The sequence below is a fragment of the Cuculus canorus genome, chromosome 16 (genome assembly GCF_017976375.1).
Source record: "Cuculus canorus isolate bCucCan1 chromosome 16, bCucCan1.pri, whole genome shotgun sequence".
Lineage (NCBI taxonomy): Eukaryota > Metazoa > Chordata > Aves > Cuculiformes > Cuculidae > Cuculus > Cuculus canorus.
The window spans coordinates 1295468-1305827 of record NC_071416.1 but is presented as its reverse complement, the minus strand read 5'-3'; the positions used below and the strand labels follow the sequence as shown (position 1 = coordinate 1305827).

General features: G+C 49.6%; 1 protein-coding gene across 4 annotated transcripts in view; it reads left to right on the top strand.

Moving 5' to 3' along the window:
• Positions 1 to 5225: 5225 nt before the first annotated feature.
• The window catches only part of RALGAPB (Ral GTPase activating protein non-catalytic subunit beta), a 65913-nt gene continuing 60778 nt past the window's right edge, over positions 5226 to 10360 (top strand). For 3 of the 4 annotated variants that reach the window (XM_054081375.1, XM_054081373.1, XM_054081372.1), the window contains exon 1: positions 5226 to 5394. The gene's annotated coding sequence lies outside the window, so the exon portion shown is untranslated. The remainder of the gene's footprint in view (positions 5395 to 10360) is intronic. The other variant, XM_054081374.1, reaches the window with a different exon arrangement.

The window sequence follows — 10360 nt, the reverse complement described above, 5'->3', positions numbered from 1 at the left end:
TAGAAGTGGTAAAACCATTTTAAGCCAACTTAACCCTCATCCATCACTTGTGCAATGTGCATATATAAGTGCATCTCAGTGCTTGGAGTGTTTGCACTCAAAGGAAAGTTGTACTTGGAAAATAACAGATAGCATTCAGTCTGTCTCTGTCAATCTCTCTTCTGCCTAATCCAATTCTGATTTTCCCAAATATTGTTGCTGTTAGAGATGCCAGAGCGTCTTTGCATGTTTGCATTCAGCTCTCTCCAAGGAGAGGATGTCTTCCAGATATCAGCTTTGACAGACTCCCTATCAAAGCATTGAGCTAGAAGGCTGCTATGAGTGTTCTGGTTCTGCAGTTAGTTAAAAATCTAATGGTTCTACCCCTGACAGCTTTTCCAACAGCATGGAAAGCAGCATACAGCATTTGCAGCTGCAGGGTGAGGTACAGGGAGCCTACTCCATTTTTTTTTTCTCCCCATAGGAGAGTCATTTGAATCGTCGAGGGCCACCTGGGGTGATTGAGGGCCACCTGGGGTGACCAGCCTGCAGCTCTGCCTCACCAGGATGGGGCTCTCCTGCCGGCTGCACTTTCCAAGCATATTCCCAGGCTACAGAAGTCCTGATGCCTCATTTTCAGTCACAGATGAGGAATGAAGAAAGGTGCTATACTGTGAGGTCAAAGATTGATAGAGAATGGCAAGCTGCGCAAGAGGACCTGATGTAAGGGCACGTGATTCCAAAGTGATGAACTGCTAGAGCCTAGAACGTTTGCAGCATGGTGTGCTGCCATCAAAAGGAGTCCTTGGCTCAACAGTGCTGCTCAGAGAACTCCTGCTCCTTCCCTGCAGGACAGAGCACTGTAACACCATGCTCTGAGGGCCGGGTTGCAGAGCTCATTTCTTTCTATCACAGGCAATGAGTCACTGGTGTCTTTCTGGGGCTTTCATAAAGTGGAAGAGTTGAAAGGAGGACTCTTCTTATTTCACTGGCATGTTGAAAAACACTTTCCACATCATCACAGCACACCCATTGTATTGACTATTTATGGAGCAGTCTAAGTGGGGCACCACAGCTTTCTGTGCAAAAAAAGGGCAGCACTGAGGCTGTTTTTCGAGCAGAAAGCTGCTTTCTGTAGGTGAAATGGTTTATGCCTGAGGGGCACAGGAAGGGTGTGGAAGGACCATATACTTGCTCAACAGCTCTACCGAACATGCAAGACTCTTCTGCTCATTTTCAGGCCCTGCTTCTGGCCAAGCTGTGCCCAGCGCCGGGCAGCCTGGAGTGCTGACTCCTAGTGTGCGAATAGAGGTTGCTCCATGCCTTCCAGCCTAGAAAACAGACCTCATCAAATTCCTTTTTCTTTTATAAAACCATTCCTTTCCTTCAGTAAATATTTACTTGTTTAGTACTTGCTTTCTCTGTGTTCACTGTCTAGCAAGTATTATTGGAAACTCAAGCAATGAATGCTAAGCATGCCTGCAAATTCAGCTACAGAGGTGTGCAGCAAAGTAATGGGCACTGTGAGAATGACACTGATGGACAGCATTTTTTCACTTTTTTTTCTGACAAAGCTCTAAGTGGGACACCACCACCAGAGTTACATTAAACAATGGATGAAAATCTTCACAGGACACCTGGGTCATGGGCTTGATGCAGAAGATCAAGCTGAGGAAGTAGCCAAAGTATCCAGATTAAAGCTATAGACATGGAGGTATCTGTACCTAAACTAACGGTTGTGATTATAGGTCTGCTACATATGATAGGTATTAATGATGTATTACTTATATACATTGGATGTATTATGTATAGGGAACTGATATCATATGGAAATAGAATTAACTGAATGCATGGTCTTGGAGACCAAGTAGTGGGCTGGAGCTCTGAACTGGAAATATGCTTAATGTGTGTAAAATAATTAGTGAATTAAAACATGAATGATAGAAGACTGTAAGAAAACGCATGGTGCAGCATAATAAGGAACTGATGAAATGCTGATAAAACAGAGCTCTGGCTTATATTTGAGTTCCTGAAGGTCAGACATCAGTGTGCTGCCCAGCCACAGCACAACCCTTGTCTGCAGGACACTTACGTGACAAACCCAGTGTCTAATTCAGCTGAGCAGAAGCAGCTCTTTTCTCTACAGGGTTCAGGGCTGACTCTGCAGCAGACGGTCGTGGGCAGCAGCTGCTTTCTGGCTGTGCAGGGTGGGATGGTGCCCAGGATTTCTGCCCAGCTGGGTGCAGGAGCGAGCAGGGGGAGAGGAAGGCCTTGAGAGGAGCAGCCAGACACAGGTGGAATGATAAATTCCTCTGTGAGTCCCAAGATCAAGATGACCCCATCTGTCTCTTTACTATCCAAATGCACAGAAGTTCAGGCTGAGAGGAAATCAGAAAGGTTTTCAAGAAGACAGCTGAAGCCTTTGCATTGCTGTTTACTACAGAACAGCTTCAGGCTAATCCCTGGCTGAGATTTTTCTTTATGGGCAATGAGTCAGCCAGAAAATCTGTTTGGAACTGAAGTAAGTAGAATAAATCTTAAGACAAATTGCTCATAAGAAGAAATTGCTAGCACTAGATCACACTCGCTCCTGTGTTGTAGACTAAACAAGAAATTAGTCATCTACCTCTTATGTAACCATGAAACGAAATGCCCTTGATATGAGAGGAATGGGACATGGCAAATGTGATTCCACTTCTTAAAAGGGGTTTAGGGAACTCCAAACCATTGAGTTTCATGTCTCCATCAGACAAATATATGGAAGCTGTACTAGAAAATATCATTGATGGAAACGTGGGAAAAATACAGTAAAGGAGTACTGAGTCATGATGGATTTACAGAGGGGAAAGTGCTTCACTGGCACAGCAGAGAGGCTGGAGGTCCCTGTCAAGTGAGGGCAGGGGTCCATGCTGATCCCAGAAGAAAAAGGAGCACCCCTGGCTGGGGAGCAGCAAGGCCAGGGCTTGCCCCTCTTTTTGCTGGGCTGCTGTTCCCGGGCTGAGCACACTGCCTGCCTTGCAAGGGTGATGGGTGGCAGCACCCCAGTGCCTCGGCTCTGCTGCTGGGGAGAAGCAGGGGGACGGGATGGGAATAGGGGCAGTGCCCCCTGCCTGCAGCTTTCAGTACCAAGTCACTGGTTGGGGAGAACCCAGGGGCTCCAGACCAAATCATCTCTGATGAGATCTGAAAATGAGCTAGGAATTTTGAAACAAACTTTTCCGAGAAAGAGTTAAAAACTGCATTTTACTTTCCTGTTCTCTGTTGAATTAAGTAATCTTTCATCCTGGTTACTCCTGCATGCAACACAAACCACAACAGGGCGGCTCGGAGAATGTAACTGGATGACCACAGCCAATAACCCCATTAGTAGATGGATGACAGTATGCAAAAAGGCTTTAATTTAAAACAAGCCTTTTCTTCTTGTTCTTGGAATGTCAATGGCCTTTCTCTGACATTGTCCTTATTTTGAGAGCTGCAGTTCCAAATGTGGATGCACACTCTTTACTGAGTGCTGCTGTCTTCTACTCAGTCAGCCAGGGTTGTGTTTTCAAAGCACATTGCAAAAACCTCGTTTGCCGAAGACTAAGAAGGCGGCTGGCACAAGCTGGTGCTGCTGAACAGCGAGTGCAGGGGGCTGTGAGCTCAACTGGGAGCAAAGGGAACCCCCCTGACCAAGACCTCTTCTCTCCCAGCATGTGGTCTTTTCTCAGAATCCTTTTGGTGTTACTGTCTGCACACACGCACACTCCTGGAAATTTAGTGTTTAGTTCTGGCTTTCCATTTCTGCAGGCAGCATGCCTGCGTTTTGCACAGCACGGACACCGCAGGCTGCCCCGGCCACAGCCCTGCTCACTCGGCTGGCTGGAAACCACGCGCGGAAGCCTCTTGCCCAGGCAGAGGCTTGCGCTCTGCTTTGCGTGGATGGGGCTGGGTGGGTGCCTCTCGGTCAGCTCACGGGCCTGGCTCCCAGCCCCAGCTGCATGCGCATTGCTTGCGCCCCTTGGGGTGCGGACTGCCTGCAGACCTGCAAATTGTGGCCCCTGAGCTTGCCTTTCCTTCTTGATTAATTTTCCTTCTGTTGCATATAAACCTCAGTTTTGAGTTCACCTCTTATTGCACAATGTTTTCCTGGATACACTTTTATAAATATTTATGTTCCCTAAAAATATATATAAAAGTGCATCTGTATAATATATTTATACACATTTGTACAGTTTTACACAGGCATACATTGGTTTGTCTATATTAACATCTCTCTTTACAGCAGGTCCTGTAATGCCACAATGCAGTTGCCACCCAGCAGCCTGGACAACCATCGTCCTCTGTAACCTGCCTTGCGCTTGCTGCCCTGGTGCAGGTGCTCGCTATGGGCCCTGGAAGTGATACCGAAAATGTCAGCAAATCAACTCTCTTGGACCTGGTTTGGAGTTTTAGAAAGCAAAGCGCCCTTTATCAGCCCTGGGCAGCACCAGGAGCGATCCCCATTGATTGTGTGCAGCGAGACACGAGCTGCCACAGAATGGATTTCCCACTTCCATGCAGATGGATAGATTTCCCCTGAAATCTTATGCGTATTCTATCTTTCCAAGGTCTAATGTCAATGTTCGCAACGGTCAAAACTCTCAATCATTTGGAGCCGGGGTCCAGCTCGGCCTGACCTTGCCTGTCGGATAGGGAGAAAACTCCCACCAGAGGGGATTCCAGAAGCAGCCCCCTCTGTTCAGCACAGACCCCCCTGAACACAAGGCGTTCTCATCCCCAAAGAGCGAACAGTGTCTGGAAAAACACTGACTAAGAACCCCTGCTCTCAGAGGGACGTTCTGCCTGACTTCTCCTGTCAGGCAGCTGCAGACAGCGATGAGATGCCCCCTCAGCCCCTTTTCCCCAGCTGAACTCCCGAGCCCCTCACCGCCTCTCACACGGCTCGTGCTCCAGCCCCTCCCCTTCTCCCGGGGACCCGCCCGCGGCCCTCGGTGTCCTCCCACCCTTCCTGCTACTGGGGTGCGACGGGGGCCGCATGGGCTCAGCGGGACGAGACACAGCTCCCGTCGGGGCCACAGCTGCGAACGCCGCCGCGCGGGGACACAGGAGCCCTCAGGACCGCCTCGGAGGGGGCGCGCGGCCCATTTAAGAGGCGGTGGCAGCGGGCTCCACAGCCCCGCGCACGCGCGCTACGTCTCCCCGCGAGTTGTTTGGCGCCGCGCGCGGGCAAGGAGCACAAGGGCGGCGCAGGCGCGCGCATGCGCAGAACGGCGCGAGCCCCTCCGCCGCCGTGCGCTTTGTGGCGCTGCCGGAAGCGGCGCGGGGCCGAGCGGAGCGGCGTCCCCGGAGTGGCCGCGGCCGCCATGGCGCGGGCGGCCTGAGGGCGCGGCGGCCGGCCCTGCCCCGGCATGCACGCCGGCACCCTCGGCGCAGGTGAGGCGGCCGAGCTGCGACGCGTTGACCCCTGCGCGCCGGGGCCCGGGCGGGGCCTTGGGGAGCTCGGGCTCCGCTCCCGGGCCGCGCCCCCTACGCCCCTCAGCCGCGGGGCCGGTGCGGAGTGCGTGTGGGCCCCGCTCGCCCCCTGCCTTCTCTTTCCCTGCTCGCCCCCTGCCTCCCTTCCCCTTGTCCCGCTCGCCCCCTACCTCCCGTCGCCTTTGCCCGCTCGTCCCTCGCCTTTACCCGGCCTCGCTGCCTCCCGTTGCCACTCCCGGCTCCCGGGCAGCGGGAGCTGAGGGTGAAGTTCCTGTCGGTGCTTCTCTGCAGGCTCCGTGACAGCCGGTCTGGCGAGGCTGGGCTCTGGCTGCCGGCCTCCCGGGCTCGTGCTCTTCTGGGCTGGCATTCGCAAGGCCCGCCGGTGAGAGTCGGGTTCCGCGGAGAGCGGTGGGCAGAGCGCAGCAAGGCTGGTGCCCTGGGGATGGGACTGTCACCTGCAGGAGAGTCTGTCGTGGGGGTACAGTTTGCAGAGTTGCATGGGGAGCTGGGCAAGAAGTGTGGACATCAAATAAACTGGGAAGTCAAAACCGTTCTCGGCTTGGTTCTGTGGTGGAGTTCATTGTGTCGCTTTTGGTATAAGTGAGGGATGTGAAAACTCCTTAAGGTCTCAGATGACCTGCCTGGATGAGAATTTCTCAGACCTGTTTTTAACGATGAGAATGATAGTGAAAAGCAAAGTGGTACTCGTGTCCGAGTGATGATGCCGGAGAACAGAGTAAGAGGCAGAACATACAGAAAAGACTGACAGTTTTGCTTTCTCATGGTTCTGTTAATCTGCATGTATCACAGTAAGCAATTTTTAGGCAGCCTGCTTTCCTGAGGCAGGTGCCCTGCTTCCTGCTCCAGAGAGGCTCGTGTCCAGTGGTGCTCTCAGGAGCCGGAGTGGCAATGAGGCCTGTGGAATCAGTGAGCAGGGAGTGCCAGGGAGAGGAGGCCCAAGCCTTCCACAGCACCTTACGTTTCAGACCTGCATCAGGGCCATTACTGACTTCTGCTACAATTAGGTGATAAAGCCAGACAAGCTTACCTTCTCTGGGCAAGGGCAGCTGTGAATCTCTTTTACTCGGTAGCACCATAGATGAAGGGCCTGGAAAAGGATGACATGAGTTCCTGTTTATTCTGTGCCTGATCTCCTCTTCCTTTGAATCTGAATGCTTTTTCACTTAATAGTAATCTTGATCTATATCTCCGCTTATCCTTTAACAAAATACTGATTAAACAAAACTCCACCTCTTGGCTATTGTTTCTGAGGTGGCTCTTGCCTGTTTTATTTTACTCCTGCTGTCCTTTGTGCTTGGTGCATGTCAAGGGCAGAGCATGCCCCTTGGTGAGGGCTCTGTGCCGCTTCGGTGTGAGTGGGCTTAATACAAGAGGTGCTAAGTGTCAAGATCCAAGTTGTTCTTTCCAGTGTGAACTGGGAGGACAAAGGGGCAACATTGTCAAGGTGAGGCAAGTTGTCCATGCTCCGGACATCGTAGGCCTCATCTGGCTTGAAAAATTGCTCATGAACCTCCTCAGTAGGAGGAAGATTATGGGAATCCAGGGAAGACAAGTTGTGGCAAGGTGGCTTTCTGGCTCTAGAGAGTAGATGTCAGTGCTGTTGGTGTAGAGCAGTCCATATTAGAGAGAGGGATTACTTGTTTTCTGTGAAATACTTATAAAATATATCCAACATCCAAGATCTCTTATGGTGTAGACCTTTTCTGTTAATGCTTTCTGGTTTAGGTCTTCAGCCTTCCTTGCACATCTTTCTGCTGGTGGTCTTTTGCATCTACTGCATTAATAACAATTTCCTCTACTCTGCTATTCTGGTTCTGACAAACCAGAAGCATTCATTTCTGGGACAGCTAGTCTTTGTGCTCCCTGTACACCCTCCAAAGCTCCCACCTCTGCTTTTGGCTCTGAGCTAGTCCATATTCTCCAAAGGAATGGCGGAATGGAAGTCTGCTGTTTAGTTGGGTAATGCTTGTTGTCTAACTTTACTGATCCATCAGTTCAAATATTTTGGCTGTAACTGTCGTCATTAAGTCTTTGGGAGCTGGAAATAGAACTTAAATATCTTTATTTTTGGAGTTTTATGGGCTCATTGGTAAGTTCTTTCATGCTCAACAACTTGTAAAGTGTTTATGAAGTGAGGATCTTTGGTCTTAAATGCTGAAACATCTATTTTCCGGTTTATATAGTGATAGCTACTAAAGTTCGTGAGCTGAAACAGATCTGCCGGGAATATATCGAAAGGCAAATTACTTACTACACCAATGACTGTTGGAACTATGCTCAGTTTCGCAGTAGGTGGTCAGTATTTGAACTTCTCATCTCACGGTTGTTCTGCCAGTGTTAGTACTGACAGTTTCTTTCTAGATCTGTCTGTCTTTGAGAATTGGGGGATGTTCTGTTTAGTGCCTGAGAGTGTGTAAAGCTGCTTGGGAAACTTCAGGGGTTGATTTACTTCCCACCCCTCCTCTTACTTAGGTTGCCCATCATTCTGAGAGTCCTTGGTGATTTGAACCTCGACAAGACATCTGTTTATGTGAAGTATGAATATGCAGCTGCGTGAACCTTAGGAGGTGATTTCTGGGGCAGTGAGAGTGCTTTTCTGGAGGTGGAACACAGAAGCACAGCAAAACTAGAAGCAAAGATCAGGATGTGCTTTTTGCCTGGTGTGACAGTTGCTTTTTTTTTTTTGGTTTACTGTTTAAGTAATTTGTGATAGATGGAGCCTCTTCTGAGGGAGTGAGTCCTGCTGCTGCGAAGCATTGGGTGCCTCTTGTCTAAAGCAAGTTATAGCCCTGTCAATACACTGAATCTGTCAAAACATCCTAACATAGTTGTGTGGGGAGCCTCACCAGCCTTCTAACTTCTGCGCAGTTACCAGAAGCTGCACAGTTGGGGTCTAGCTGTTGCCCAGTCCTAACAGATGGCAGTGATTTCCGATTCAAAGTGGAGTCTTAAATGAAAAGTAACTTCTAGGCCTTGCAAATAAAATCTTACTTGGAGGTATAAGGAGCGAATCAATTGATGTGCTCGGAAATCACACCTCAGGAGGACTGCACACCTGAAGCAATTACTTGCTTCAGTATTCCTTGTGTTTCCTTGTGTATTGGTAAGACTTTCTTCTATGACAAGACCAAAGAATTCTTGAATATTACTAAGATAGAAATTCGATCATTAAATTTTTGTACAAAGGCCGTGCAGTTATGTGGGTGTGTGTGGCATCAGAGGCTGTGATCACCCTGTCCTGCTGCTAAAGCTCTCTCAAACATGGAATGTTATATCTGTGCTGTATCTGTTACAAATGCTGCTCACCTCACAAGTGTGGAAGGGTTCCCCAGAAGAGCTTTGCATCTCTGCTTCAGTATGACAGGGTGCTGCTTGAAGTCAGGTGCTTGTATACTCCCGTTGCCTTGCCTGGGTGCAATGTGGCCTTTCTAAAGTGCAGAAAGATTTGGGAATCCTTGTCCTCTCTGGCTTTTGTCTACTAGACAAGAAAGCCCAAACACAGGTGCTGCTTACTGTTTGGTTGTAGTGTGCAGTGCTTCCATTGTGGTACAAGGGCACCCGCAGCAGTGAACGTGCTCACAGTTGTTGGTGTGCTGGGAAGTTCTGCTGTGAGCTGCTGGTCCTTCAGCTGGAGTGTGGCAATGGAAACTATGTGCTGCTTTATCAATTGAAATCAGCTTATATAAACTAACGCTCCTCCAGTGGTGTTTTGTGCTTCTGTGCTGAACTTCTGTGTGGAATGGGAGGGACAAAACATGCCCTTGTCCGTGGTGGGGAGCAACAGAGCTGGGACAGGGGAAGGGGCAAGCTGTCCTGGGAGCAAGGGCTGTGCTCTGGGCCCAAGAATGGACAGGAAAATGCTGCCAAGGGGATGTAGTTTTGCTTCTGTCTTTCCTTCCACTCCACACAGGAGTTGGAGACTAAGGTGGTGTTCAGGTGGGGCAGAGAGGGGAGGAGGATGTGGATGTGGTATGTGAAAACAAAAGTAGTGGTAGACAAACCTATGTAAGAAGGTAAGCAGTGACAGCAGCTATCATGAAGGATTGTGAGTCATTAACTTTAGGGTTTTATGTCTTCTGTTTTTTTTTTTTACTGTTTTTGTTTTTCTGACTTCTCTGTGTCCCCAGAGCTAGTCTTGGAATTGCTGTTTTCCTCTAAGCTTGAGGGTTTTGCCTGCAGTGCCACACTTATTCCCCCTGCCTGGCTCGGACCCCAGAGCAGAGAATGCCTAAAGGATGCAGAGGATATGCTTCCTGCAGGCCGTGGCTACTCTGATTAATTTGTTATCAGATCAGGGCATGTGATCGCTGCCGCAAACCAGGAAGGATATAGTTTGGAAAACCAAGATGTTGCTGCCTCACGTTCCCTCCTCCCTTGAAGGGAATCACCAGGCTTTTTACATAGATTTTGGCTGTAAATAAACACAGTGAAAAAGCTAAACAGGCAGACCTGTATAAATGGTGGCTTATCCCTAGGAAGATGTATTTCCATGCCTGTCTTCTTCTTCTGGGAGGCATTCAAAACATTCCATGTACAACTAACTAGCTTCCAAACTGTGCCAGCAAAGCGTAGTTGGCAGACGACCCTTGGGGTGCCATTCATGGCAGCTTGAACTGATCGGGGCTGTGGCTGTTGAGCACTCCTTGCCTTTCTCCTGTGCCAGCCCTGTTTTCCTTGCGTTGTTCACATGGGCAGCTGGCTCAGATAACTGATAAAAGAAGTAACTGGTAACTGTTGGTGGGAGAGGAGGGAGAGTGCAGTCCCAATTCTGATGTCCCAAGTCCTGTGTAAGCAGCAGCTTTAGTGTTGCTGTGAGCTTGCGGCTGCCAGAAGGGCTGAGTGCTCTTCCACCCTCCTGGCCAGCCCTGTGTCTTCACAGCTCCTTTATGTTGGCATAGGTGATCAT